This window comes from Pseudonaja textilis, chromosome 3 (genome assembly GCF_049901715.1).
Source record: "Pseudonaja textilis isolate UNSWEBS1 chromosome 3, rPseTex1.2, whole genome shotgun sequence".
NCBI lineage: Eukaryota > Metazoa > Chordata > Lepidosauria > Squamata > Elapidae > Pseudonaja > Pseudonaja textilis.
In genome coordinates this window covers 93913603-93927927 of record NC_141992.1, presented here as the reverse complement: position 1 = coordinate 93927927, position 14325 = coordinate 93913603, and positions in this window count along the sequence as shown.

Here is a 14325-nt window from a genome sequence, read left to right as displayed (position 1 = left end):
CAAATTGAAACTTCAATTACCCTCCCCACCCAACTAATTTTTAGTAAGTGCCACTGACTTCAGCATTTGGTTGTAAGAGACTGATTTAATCGAAGCTAAGTATTAGGGTTTTTTGTTTTCAAGTTCAAAGAAATGGTGGTTTGGAAGGGGTTTTGTTACTGTTGGGAGGTGGGGGAGCTTGGAAGACCAAAATTTTGAATGTTTTATTTAAAAGTCTTTTTTTCTCCAATGTAGATTTGGAATGGAAAATCATTTATGTGGCCCTCGAACGCAGATCTGATTTTCCATGTGGCCCCTGACAGAAATTAATTGCCCACCTCTGCTATAGAGTGAGGTGGGGTTGCATCTGGGCTGGGGAAGTATTGCTGTTGGATGAATGCACTACAGCATACAAAATCAGAGTTCCTTGGGAGCAAAAGTAGTAGGAGTAGTTTTCTATCTTCCCTGATGGCTTTCCCATTGACTTTACTTGTGGAAATCTGGCCAAGAAGGTAGTAAATAGTGTTCATGTGATGTCAGGATGCTGAAACTGTTGGAACTGTGAGATAGTTGCCCAGACCATGAGGGCAGTGTGATGACCAGAACTTCAGGGACCAATTGTAAATATTACTCTTTCATTTCTAAGTACCACTGGTTCAAAACCTGAAATAATCTCTGAATGAGTGGTCTCTAACTGAGAACTACCTATATAGCAATCCCAGGGCATAGGCAACTATGTTAGTGTATCTTATTCAAGGAAATAACACAACAAAGTGGGGTAAAGACCCTTCTCCAGCAGGAGCCATGAATTCAGGGAGGAGCTTCAAATTTCAAGTCTTTTATTTTAGGGGAAGTATACTTCCATCAAGAACTTTAGTAGTAGTCCTAATTCATAAAGCTTCTGTATTAAAAGCTATCCCGTTTTGCTAGGGTTGTGTAGGAGCTTGTCTTCTTCCCTCTATGCTCTACAGCCAAGTCAAGACCGCTACTGAAACTCCCATTCATTCTAGGGTAGTAATGTATCATCAGCATACCAGAGGATACAATATCTCTTTTCCCCATGCAGGGAAACAGTTGCGACACCACAAAATTAATTAATTAATTAATTAGATTTGATTTGATTTGTCAATCTCGTACAAGATAATAGGTATAAGTATAAACATAGTTATGAATACATGAAGTGGATACATAAGAAAAACAAAAAGAAACAATAGAACAGGGATGGTAGGCATGTTGGTGTGATTATGCATGCACCCTACAGACCTCTTAGGAAAAGGGTGAGGTCAATAGTAGACTGTCTAAGGTTAAAGTTTTGGGGGTTTGGGGAAGAAACCACAGAGTCAGGTAGAGCATTCCAGACATTGACCACTCTGTTGCTGAAGTCGTATTTCCTGCGATCAAGTTTGGTGCGGTTAATCTTGAATTTGTATCTATTGTTTGCTCTTGTATTGTTATGGTTGAAGCTGAAATATTCATTGACAGGTAGGATATTGCAATGTATGATTTTATATACTATATTTAGATCGGACCGAAGGCAGCGTAGTTCTAGATTTTCTAGGTCTAGAATTTCAAGTCTGGTATTCTGCAATCAGTAAGGGAGTAGAGAACTCTTGTTGTGAAATATTTCTGGACTTTCTCAACTGTGCTGATATCAGATAGTAATGTGGGTTCTAGACTGATGAGCTGTATTCAAGTATTGGTCTAGCAAATGTTTTGTATGCTCTAGTTAGTAGTGTGATATTACCAAAGAAAAAGCTACGCAGGATTAGGTTAACAACTGTTAATACCTTTTTGGCTATGTAGTTACAGTGGGCTCTAGCACTTAGATCATTAGAGATGAGTATTCCAAGGTCCTTTACAGAGCTTGGAACATCAACAAGGTCTTGACTATTCAGCTTGTATTTTATTTTCTGATTTTTTTTTTGCCAATATGTAGGACACAGCATTTATTTGTTGAGATTTGAAGTTGCCATTTGTTTGACCATTCTGTCAAGGTCTTTTTGAAGGGTAGCAGTATTGTCGGTGATGTTGAATAGCTTTACATCATCAGCGAAGAGAACACAGTTGCTCTTAATATGATCACAGAGGTTATTTATGTACAATATGAAGAGAGTTGGTCCTAGAACACTGCCTTGGGGGACACCACTGTTGACAGGTACAGAATTTGATAGGACGCTCCCAATTTAGACCATTCGTTGTCTGTTTGACAGGAATGCTTCTATCCAGTTATGCAGGTGTCCAGAGATACCATAAGATTTTAGTTTTAGGAGTAGTTTGTCTTGTACCACTGAATCAAAGGCTTTACAGAAGTCTGTATAGATTGCATCTATTGCTTTTTTCTGACCGAGTTGTGTAGTGCATATGTTTTTGCAGTGTAAGAGTTGCAGATTGCAGGATAGTTTTTTTCTGAAACCAAATTGTTTATTAGAGAATTGGTGATTTGTCTCTAAGTGGAGGATAATGGATTGGTTAATAATCAATTCCATGACTTTACAGGTGATGCAGCATAAAGAGGTCTATAATTTTCAACTAGGCTGGGGTCTCCCTTTTTGAAGATGGGGATGATCATGGCTTGTGACCATAGGTTTCGCAAGGAGCTGTTCCTGAAGGATTTTTCAAAGATTATGCTTAGAGATTCGGCTATGGCAGTGGATAGCTTTTTTAAGAAGTAGGCACATATTCCATCTGGTCCAATAGATAGAAATGGTTTTAGATTGTGTAGTGCTTTTTCAACGTTGTCTTCTGTAAAATGAATATGTATTAGAACATTGTAGTTGTCTGTGGTTCGAATAGGAAATACTGGGCATGATCCATTGCTGTTTACAAATACTGAGCCAAAGAATGTGTTAAAGCGGTTGGCTTTAATGGTGTCGTTGTTGCAGAAAGGACCATTAGGTCCTTTCAAGGGTGGGATGGACCTTGAGTCTTTTAGTTTGTTGTTTACAAAATTGTAGAAAGTGCGGGTGGAGTGGGTACGTAAAAGATTTTCCTCTTTTTTAATGTGATAATTGGTGCATTCAATTTTTATCTGGTGGCATAAATTTTGTATCAGTTTTTGAAGTTGGCAACATGACCAGATTTGTTTTTCCGCCAAAGTGATTTCTTTTTGGATTGAAGCTTCCTTATTGTCATGGGTAATTTGTTTTTTCTGGTTTTGGGAGTTGTTATTGGTACATATAATTTGATGACTCTTTTGACCTCAAGTAAAAATATGTTGTAATGGTCTTCAACAGTATTGCATCCAGTGAATAGAAATTGCCAATCAAGGGATGAGAGATCATTGTCTGTAAGATCATAGTTGCCTTTTTTGAAGTTATAATTGGGGATCACGTCATTGTGATGATTTTGTGTGGACCTACGTTGAGACAAAAGTCTATCATGTTGTGGTCACTGTTGGAAAAGGGTTCTTTAATTTGTATTCCATAAATTGAATTCCATACTCTGGGAAAGTTAATTTCTCAGCCTGCTTGAACCTTAATTTTTGTTTTCTCAATTATGTTTGGAATTTTGTTCATTGTAGGAGATGGCAGAAGACTGTCCTAATAGAGTTGTTGTTGTTGTTTTGTTACACTTTTTTTCAAACACTTAGTAGTCTTTCTGATTGCCCACAATTTCTATTCTGCAAAAGCTGAGATATACAGCAATTCCAATATGGAAAAACAAGTATCACAAACTAGTGGAGAAATATTTTATAAATGAAACATTGGGCATTAAGACACCTTCCATAGTCACTATATACAACTGCAATACTGAGAATTAAAAATGGAATGGAAAGTATCTTGTTAGGATGGATATTGAAAGCAAAATTTATTTCATCAAATAAAATGAAAACTAGTAGAAACTATGCAGAGCACATTAGACTTAGTGCTAGACATTCAAGTGAAGATTTTACATAACTTCTAAAATGTAAGATATAGGTGCACATTGGAAATTAAAGTTCAATTCTATAGAAACACCCCAGCTATTAATAGACATGGGGATTTAAGCTGAAATTATCATAATGCCTGTTATGTCTCACCTTTACAAAGGAGGTGAGAAGTCCAAATTCCAAATGAATATAAACAAGCAAGCAAATCCAGTAATTATAGAGTTAATTCCTTGAGCTGATAAAGTTCTTGGCAGTCTCACACAAGCTGTCTGCCAAGTCTAACAAGAAAGCAGGAATATAAATCACACAAGCTATCACAACACAGAATAATCCGTAGCTCCTCTGAATAAGTCACACGTTGTCCCGTACGAAACTCTCAGAGCGAACACACCCACTTTTATTCCCTGTGGGGTGTGTCAGTCCCTCAGCTCAGTCTCTGATTCGTCCCTTCCTCCTGCGTTGCAGCTCACACTTTTGCCTGCGACACTGCCTCGCATCAAGCCAGCATTCCTCTGCTTGATTCTCAGTCAGAGACTCTGATATGCTCTCCTCCTTTTCCCGATTAGCCTCACATTTTCCCTCTCGGTTATCTGCCGACACCTGAGGCACAATCAGGGAGGAAGGCATTACCGAAGAGGAAGGTCCTGGGGAGGAAGGCATTTCCAAATCCTCCTCTTCCCCATTGTTTGAGTCTTCATCCTCTAACAATGCAGGCTCAAACCTCAGAGCCACAACAAATGCCTAAGTGTCATTTTAACTGAATACTGCTTTATTCTTTAAAATATGGAATGTAACAAAAATGTTTAACTTGCCTCTCAAACCTACTGTCAAATTCAATGGGTAACTTATCTCCACGGTGATAATTTTCTTTCTGGGTATGTTTAACTTCATGTTAAGTGTGAAGTGGTAAGAGTAAATCAGTTTGTCAATGTATTGCATTAAGCATCTCTCATCTGTGTTTGAGATCAGAGAGAAACACACAAAAGTGAGAGAACTAGAGAATAACTGAAGCTAACCAGGAAACATAATGCCTTGATCACACCACCTGATAAATCACCTGCCCAGTAATTTGTTTTATTGTAGTGTTCTCTTTTTATGATTGCCTCTGTGAATTTTCAGGTTCTGGCAGAATTTAGAAAAACTGATACTGCCATTAAAATTAATCTGACAATGTTGGTATTGACTAGAGAGAAGTTCCTGAAGTCTGAAAGTTTGGAAGATTAAACCTCTGGTCTGGGTGACTGACCCAAATTGGATCCTGCTATTTTGTTATTGATTAAAATAATGAGAATAATGTAGAGATGGTCACTTTAAACATTTATAAAGGGAAGAAACTAATAAAGAAAAAATGGTGTCTTGCTGTGATCACACACAGGATTTATAATATGGACAAAATTCAAACTAGGGATATCTTGGTTATTCTATTCCTCTGTTTAAGTCTTCAATTCATGTAAAATGAACATACAGAATGCTTCTAAGTTGAATGATGCTCCAAATAATATGCTCATTCACAAAGCTGGACTTTGTGATTACAAATTTAGGCTCCATGTCTCCAATGAAAGTGGCAGGAAGAAGGAAACAGTGGTATATTAATTTGAGTCAGAAATGTTGACATCATTCATCACAGAATGCATACTTCTAAAAATGTTCATAATTAGGGGATAGTCAGCCTGCAAGTATTTAATTACAGATGTCCCTTTATTATTGCAAATTTAAATATTTGAAAGCAATATTTCTGTAGTTATATACTTGGGTAGTATATAACACATATCACCATGCATTCTGAAAAAAATACCCAGGGATGGGATTCTACCAGTTCTCACCTATTCGCTAGAACTGGTTGTTAACATTCTAAGCAGTTCAGAGAACCGGGTGTTAGAAGAAATTACTGGCCTAATCCTGTAAGGAAGGCAAGAAGAAAACATTTTGGTGTTGCTTACAGAAACTGCCTTTCCGTTAACCCTTATTATGTTCTTGGGAGGACTAGACTTCTTGTCTCAGGAATCTCTCTGGAGTTTTTTTCCCTTCCTTTGCTGGTACTTTGCTTGTGTGGAGTGATCATTCAAAGTTACAATGGCACTGAAAAAAGTGACTTATGACCAGGGGTGGGATACGACAGGGTTAACTACCGGTTTGGTGATTTACGAGGTTCAGTGATTTATGATGTGCTTCCCTGCACGTGCACCTGTAAATCGTCATCAGCACACTGCATGCAGAGAAGCAGCCTTTGAAACAGTCCTCTTTTCCTGCTTTTTTAACTGCAGCTGTGCCTCGCATGGCAGCTGAAGTTGAAAAATTAGGAAATAAAGGTCAGGTAAGAGCCCAGGTGGGTGGGTGGGCAAAAACATCAGCAGACATAGAACCAGTTCTATGTCTGCTGCTCTTCAGAGCTACCGGTTCTACAGAGGTGGACAGAACCGGTAGAAACCCATCCCTGCTTATGACCATTTTTCACACTTATGACTATTGCAGCATCCTCATAGTCTTGAGAGGCCAGACGAGGAGATGCATGCCTCGATGTGAGTGATATTGAGTTGGCCACAGCCAATAACATGACCACCAAGCCATATCCACCCAGTCACATGACCACCAAGCCATGCCCACCACCTAAGCCACGCCCACAGAACTGGTTGTTAAAAAATTTGAATCCCATCCCTGAAAATACCCTACACATGATATTTTTACAAAATTTTGAGAAGGAAATGATACTAAGTTGCTTAAATGGCAAAAACTGGAAACAGGATTGCTCATTCTTAATTGATGGCTTTCTGTTCCCATGAAGTATTACACATGATTCCAGGTGAGCTCTGGGTTTGTACTTGGATAAAGTTGGAACTTAATTTGAAGTTTCTTCATAATTACCAAGAAAACTTCATGTTATGTCCATGTAATCATTGGAAGTCAAGCTCAGCTCAAATATATTTTTAATTTCTTTTGCTTAAATATATTAGAAAGCATGGAATGCTGAGTTAGACCTCAGGATGAAACATATCAAAATGTATGTATGTATGTATGTGGGGGGGAGTGTTGTACAAAATACTAACTTAAAAGCAAACCTTTCCATATTTAAAATGATTTAAATATGCTAGAAAACACAAGACAAAATGTATCAAAATGTATTTATGTATGTGTATTTGCATATATCTATATTTACATTTGCCTGCCTGCCTGCCTGCCTGCATACCTACCTACATTTATTCATCTCATGGCTAGATAACCTTTGTTTTCTCTAGCAGTTGTTTCCAGTATATTCATTAGAGAAAATTTACATTCAGTGCAAAATGTGTGGATCAAGATGGGGATATTTTCACTGCCAGGTTTTCCAATTGTCCAGAGCAGATTCTGCAATAGCACTAGAGTACAAAATGGAGACAGAATCCTGTTGCATGAATGAAAATGTATTCATGTGAATGACTGGTTAGAAAGTAGTGGATTTCAAATTCAATTGATGGTTCATTCATGTGAATGTCTCTTGCCATAATCATCCATACTGATGGTACATCAGCCTTTCTGCTAATGTCAAATACAGGGTTGTTATCAGTTTCTTACTGATATCTGTCTGAATTTGCCTGCTTTGCCTATGGCTATTAACTAGTTTACTAAGCCAATCAGTTATGACAAGTCATTGAAACATAACACCCCTATGGTTCAATTTATTGCTTTTGTTGGGTATATGGATACACCAACCAGGTTTGGGTTGAATAAATATGTAAACCTAGTTTAAAGTGTTTTGTAGCTTTAAGCACAAGAAACTGCAATGTCATTGTGGGTGTGGTTGCAGGCAGCAATATAGGTAGGAAGGGAAACGTAATAGACCCTGCTTCTGGATGCACCTGGTTCTGTTCCTGGTCTGCTGCCTGCTGGAACGTCTATCTGCTTACTCTTGGAGGCTACTGTGCCAGATACCATTTTCAACTGAACACAAGGACTGTTTTGCTTGGTGAGCTGTGGATTCAGCGTTGTCTTTGAGAGAAAGGTATCAGGAGGAGAAGATTTACAAGCAGATAAAGACATTGTATTTACTGTTAATGAACTAGATAACTGGATGGATATACTGGATAATGACATATGGACTGAATGACACTTCTTAATCTCTGTGTGAATTAAATAACTATTTTAAAACCACAAACAGTGTTTTTGTCTCCAGTGTGTGTATACTCTTGGGCCCACTCTCTCTCTCATTTGCCTGCCTGGCTTGACTGCTGCTGCATACTCTGCTTGGGGGTTTATCCCCAAACACTAACATTGGTTATGGGCCCAGCAGAGTGCACAGTCTAACTAACCAGGATATAGCAGTGAGAGCTGGTGTGAGTTGCACATTACTGTAAATACAAACTGTTTGTTAAATAGTTATTTTTCACAAGAGCAATGGCACAAGTAAATTTGCCAAGTCTGTCCATGATATCCAGGTTAGATGGAACAAACTATGTTTCATGGTCAATGAAATGTAGTTTACTTCTACGAAGAGAAGGTTTGTGGAACATAATAACAAACCCACCAGATGTATCCAACTTAAATCCTAATGATGAAGAGGATTATAAACTGATACAGGACTATGAACGAAAGAATGAACAGGCTTTGTGCATCATAGGTCTCACCCTGTCTGACCAGCAACTCATTCATATCCGAGGAGTGGAAAATGCTGCAGACTGCTGGGATAATCTCAAGAGGATTTATGTTCGAGACAGTGTAGGAGCTCATATCAATCTTACACGGAAGCTGTTTAGAACACATCTTGAGATAAATGGAGACATGTTAACTCATTTAAACTGTATGAAAAGCATTTTTCAAGAATTGCAAGAAAAAGAGCTTATATTTAATGAGTTGCAACAAGTATACATCATACTGTCTTCTCTGGATAGAAGCTATGATGATTTTGTGACTGCATTAGAGGTATTGCCAAAAGACAGTTTATCAGTAACTGAGATTACCGGCAGGCTATTAGAAGAAGCCAGAAGAAGGTTTGAACGTGACCAGCTGAGAGAAGATAAGCCTAATAAAGAAGAGAAATTATCTTCAAAGCTGGAAAGAAACCAACATAGTAAACTAAAGCACCCGGAAGAAGAGAAGTTATCTTCGACGGCATACACAATTAAAAAGTGTTTTAATTGTGGAGGCAGAGGACATTTGGCAAGATTCTGCAAAAAAGAAAAAAGCCAGAATTTAAAGAAGCCAAAGAAATCCTTTGAACTGGCCATGTTTGGCAATTGTGATATGAAGAATGATTTATGGGTGGTGGACAGTGGTGCATCCCACTGCATCACGAGAGATAAGACAAAGTTTATAAAAATGTCTACAAGCTCACAACGTATATCACTCGCAAATGGTTGGCACCTCAAGGCCAAGGGTGAAGGTATTGCTTATTGTCCATGTTTAAACCAGAATATAAAAATGTTATATGTACCACAGTTAAAGATGAACTTACTTTCTGTAAGAGTATTAGATAAACTAGGATATGTAGTTACATTTAAGAATAATAAGTGCATACTGGAAAGAGACGGCAAAAAGGTAACTGCAGCTTTAAATGGAACATTGTATGTCTTACATGATAGTAAGAAAGGGGAGGCACAGACTGTATTTAACAATATCAAGCCTCATGATGAATGTATCCATTTATTGCATAGGCGTTTGGGGCATGTGAATTTTAAAATGCTAAAACGTACAGTAGAGTTATCTGAAGGAATAAGGTTAAAGCCCTGTGATAAGTATTTGCGTTGTAATGTCTGTTGTGAAGATAAGAGTAAAATATTGCCTGCAAATAGGCTAAATGGTTTCAAAACTAAAGAACCTTTAGAAGTAGTATTTGCAGACATTATAGGTCCAAAGAAACCCAGTATGGGGGGTGCTCGATATATACTGAGCATTATGGACCATTACTCTAGATATGGGTTTTGCTACCTAATGAAAAGCAAAACTGAAACATATCAACATTTCTTCAACTGGTTAAAGTTTGCTGAAAGAAAAACCAAATGGCAACTTATAACCCTGGTGACAGATAATGGTATGGAATTTGTTAATAGCAAATTCCAGAATAGATTAAAGGCAGCTGGAATAGCTCATAAGACATCTGCACCATACAGACCACAGCACAATGCATTTGTTGAAAGGCGAGGCCAAACATTGCAGGCTATGACCCGTATTATGATAACTGATTCTGGGTTACCTGATTCTTTGTGGGGGGAGGCCACAATGTGTGCTAATCATTTATTAAATAATGTGGTTAACTCAACCACTGGTGAAATACCTTTCACCATGTGGCATGGCAGGAAGCCTGATTTGAGTTACCTGCACACATTTGGTGCACCAGCATGGGTGCATATCCCTACACAACTCAGGTGTAAAGGGCAACACAGAGCTAAACAATTCTTCTTCGTTGGTTACCAAGCTAACCATAGGGCATATAGATTTTGGGAGAAAGGCACATCTAAAGTGTTATGTAGTGCTAATGCCCAATTTCTAGAGCACGTAGGATGGGATAAGTTAGAACAGGATACCAATAACGAGGTGATTATTGAATCCTACAGAAATCCCATTAAGTATCCCTGTAACTTTAAAAATAATGTAAAGGAAGAAGTACAGGAAGAAGTACAGCCCCTAGAGGAAGAAATAGCTGAGGATGAGGAACAGGTAGTAACTCAACCAAGCTCAGTAATACCCAGAAGGACTACACGTATTTCTAGACCGCCTGAAAGATACCAGGCTAATACAGTGTGTCAGGTAAATAGAATCCCAAATACTGTGGATGAGATTAAAAGATATCCTTCTAAAGAGAAAGAAAATTGGTATGCAGCAATTAATAAGGAATTACAATCATTGAAGGATATGCAAGTGTATGAAAATGTGAGATTACCTAGTAATACAAAAACCATTGGCTGCAAATGGATTTTTAAAATAAAAACAGATAAGGATGGAAACACAATCCATAAGGCAAGGTTAGTAGCCCAAGGCTTTAGACAAAGTGCAAAAGACTATGATGAAGTATTTGCACCTAGTCTTAAAGCAGCAACTTTAAGGGCAGCATTAGTGTGGGCAGCAAGCAAGCAATATATAGTTAACCATTTAGATGTGGAAACTGCTTACTTGCATGCTCCACTAAGACATACTGTATATATGAAAAAACCTATTGGATTTAAAGGTGAAAATAATAATGATTGTTGGTTGTTAAAAAAGAGCCTCTATGGTCTTAAACAATCGGGCTATGAATGGAACCAGTATATTGTAAAGGAACTGAACAATATAGGGTTTAAAGCTGGTTTAGCCGACCCATGTCTATTTAAGAAAGAAAAGAATGGGAAAATATCATTATTATTGTTGTTTACTGATGATATTGCTCTGATAACTAAGACTAATGATGAAGCAAATGAAATAATAACATCATTAGCCAAGAAAATAAAAATCAAGCAATTAGGGGAGATAAAGAGATATCTAGGTTTGAATATACTGAAAACACAGAAAGGTTTTAAGATATCTCAGGAAGATAAGATATCTAAATTGCTAATAGATTATAAGATGGAACTTTGTAAGCCTGCAAAGACTCCAATGAGTCAGGATATTTGCAAAATGGATACACAAAGTCCCAAATGTGATAAGGAACTATATCAATCCTTGGTTGGTAGCTTATCATATATTAGCAATTGGTCAAGGCCAGATATTGCTTTTAGTATTAATCAGCTGGCACGACACAATAACGATCCGCTTCAATGTCATTGGAATGCATTGAAAAGAATCTTAAGGTATCTTAAAGGTACATTACACCATGCACTGTATTTAGAACCAAAAGGTGATCTCATATTGAGTGCTTATGCAGATGCTAGTTTTGCAGCAGAAAGAGATACTAGAAAGTCGACTTCAGGAACAGCCATAATGCTGGGTAAGACATTAATAGGCTGGAAGTCTATAAGGCAACAGCATATAAGTTTGTCTACTATGGAGGCAGAATTCTCCTGTTTATCTTTATTGTGTACTGAGTTAATTATGTACAAACAAATGTTGAAGGATATGGGTATAATTGTAAATTACCCTATAGTTGTACATGAAGATAATCAGGCAGCAATTCAAATGGCCACTAATATTGCAGTTAAAACGAGAAGTAAACATACAGATTTGAGGTATCTTAATGTAAGACAATCTGTACAGAGTAAATTGATACAGCTGGAGTACTGCATGTCGGAGGACAATGTAGCTGATCATTTTACTAAAGCCCAAGGTGCTATTAAGCATCTAGAGAGTTGTGAAAAATATGGGTTTAGAATGTAAAGGCATTACATATTTATGTCACCCAAAAGGGGAGAATGTTGGGTATATGGATACACCAACCAGGTTTGGGTTGAATAAATATGTAAACCTAGTTTAAAGTGTTTTGTAGCTTTAAGCACAAGAAACTGCAATGTCATTGTGGGTGCGGTTGCAGGCAGCAATATAGGTAGGAAGGGAAACGTAATAGACCCTGCTTCTGGATGCACCTGATTCTGTTCCTGGTCTGCTGCCTGCTGGAACGTCTATCTGCTTACTCTTGGAGGCTACTGTGCCAGATACCATTTTCAACTGAACACAAGGACTGTTTTGCTTGGTGAGCTGTGGATTCAGCGTTGTCTTTGAGAGAAAGGTATCAGGAGGAGAAGATTTACAAGCAGATAAAGACATTGTATTTACTGTTAATGAACTAGATAACTGGATGGATATACTGGATAATGACATATGGACTGAATGACACTTCTTAATCTCTGTGTGAATTAAATAACTATTTTAAAACCACAAACAGTGTTTTTGTCTCCAGTGTGTGTATACTCTTGGGCCCACTCTCTCTCTCATTTGCCTGCCTGGCTTGACTGCTGCTGCATACTCTGCTTGGGGGTTTATCCCCAAACACTAACAGCTTTTTCCCCAATACTTAATGTCATCCAACACTTAATGTCCAAACAACATTTTCTCCCTTTTTGAACTTAGATTACCTTAAGACAATAGGAATGAATCAAAGCAACACAATACAGTATTGGATATGTCTGGCTAGAGATCTCTAGCATGGTCTTTTGTGCTTTTCACTAAAGATTGTAATTTGGTAATGCAGCTTGAATGATAGATGAGGCAGCATACATTCTTTATCTTTTGTGATGTCCCTGTAGCTTTTTTTTTTTTTAAGATTACAGAGAAGGAAATTGTTTTTCAGAAAATGGGAAGAAGACCACCCATCATATTTTTTTTGTAGCAGCTGAGACCCAAACATAAGTGGAAATATGCATAATGATAGTAAAACTTAAGAATATGAGTCAATTAAAATAAAAATAATAACTAGAATTCTGAGGTAATCAAATCAAATTCTTTTAATTTTTTTAGATTCTTTTTTATACTTTATATACTTTTTCTCTTAATACATATACAGCATATACAACTTCTATATTTTCTAGCTTTTCATTAAATAAAATTTATTCCGTATATTTCTGTTATGTGATGGTAATGCTTACATGATGTTGACTACTTAGAACAATTCTGAAGAAATGGAACTAAATATTCTGACTTCAACTATGAATTAATGTAGAATTGAGTATGCATCCTTGTCCTCTGGCCCCAAATCATTTTTACATATTTATTTTCTTTTATTCTTTATTATAGTCTCTTCTCTTTTTCTTTTTCCCTCATTTTTCCTTGCACTTTTTAATATCTCCTCTCCTCTCCTTTCCTCTCATTTGTATTCAATTTTACTATTATAATCAATAGTCTGAGTAAAAATTATATGTGTGAAAAGCCACTGAGTATTCCCACAGTCAAAATACTGATTCTTCTTCCTTCTATTATTCTCACATCCTTCACATATAGAAGACATTCTTTACTACCTAACTATGCAGTTTTGAAAATTGTGGAATGTCATTGGATGTCATATCTCCAAATCCTACTATAGTTGAGGCAAATACAGATTTAGGTAATTTGTCCTGTGTTTTAGTCAACTGTTTACTTTCCAGCTGTTTGGCCCTGTTGACTCAAATTCCTCTACCTCATAACGTGTTCTGTCATGTAAGATAAAAATAAATGGTTCTTTATATGTTCTTTTCACTGTAAAACAGGAATGTACAACATGAGGCCTGAAAATCAGAAATGATTTCTATGTCTTGAGCCTCAAACCACATGTAACTCTACCTTGCTTCCAAAAGTTGCCACAGCTATAGTTTTTCATGTGAAAGAATGGGAAACTTATTAAATACAGGAGAAAACAAACATATGAATTGAATTTTATTTTAATCTAAGTCAATATCAATTTAATTAAATCAAAATGTTGTCCCAACTCATCTGCAAGCTTTCTGGAGTGCAGATTTTGCCATAATATGCAAAGGAAAGCCATATTGTATCCCCCCCCTTTTTTTTTTACTGTTTACAAAGTCATTTTTTCCTGATTTTGTTCTGTATTACAGTAGTATTGTTCCAACTGCTCAGTCTTTTCACCAAAACTCTAAAATAAATCACCCATTTCCAAAAGCTAATCATTT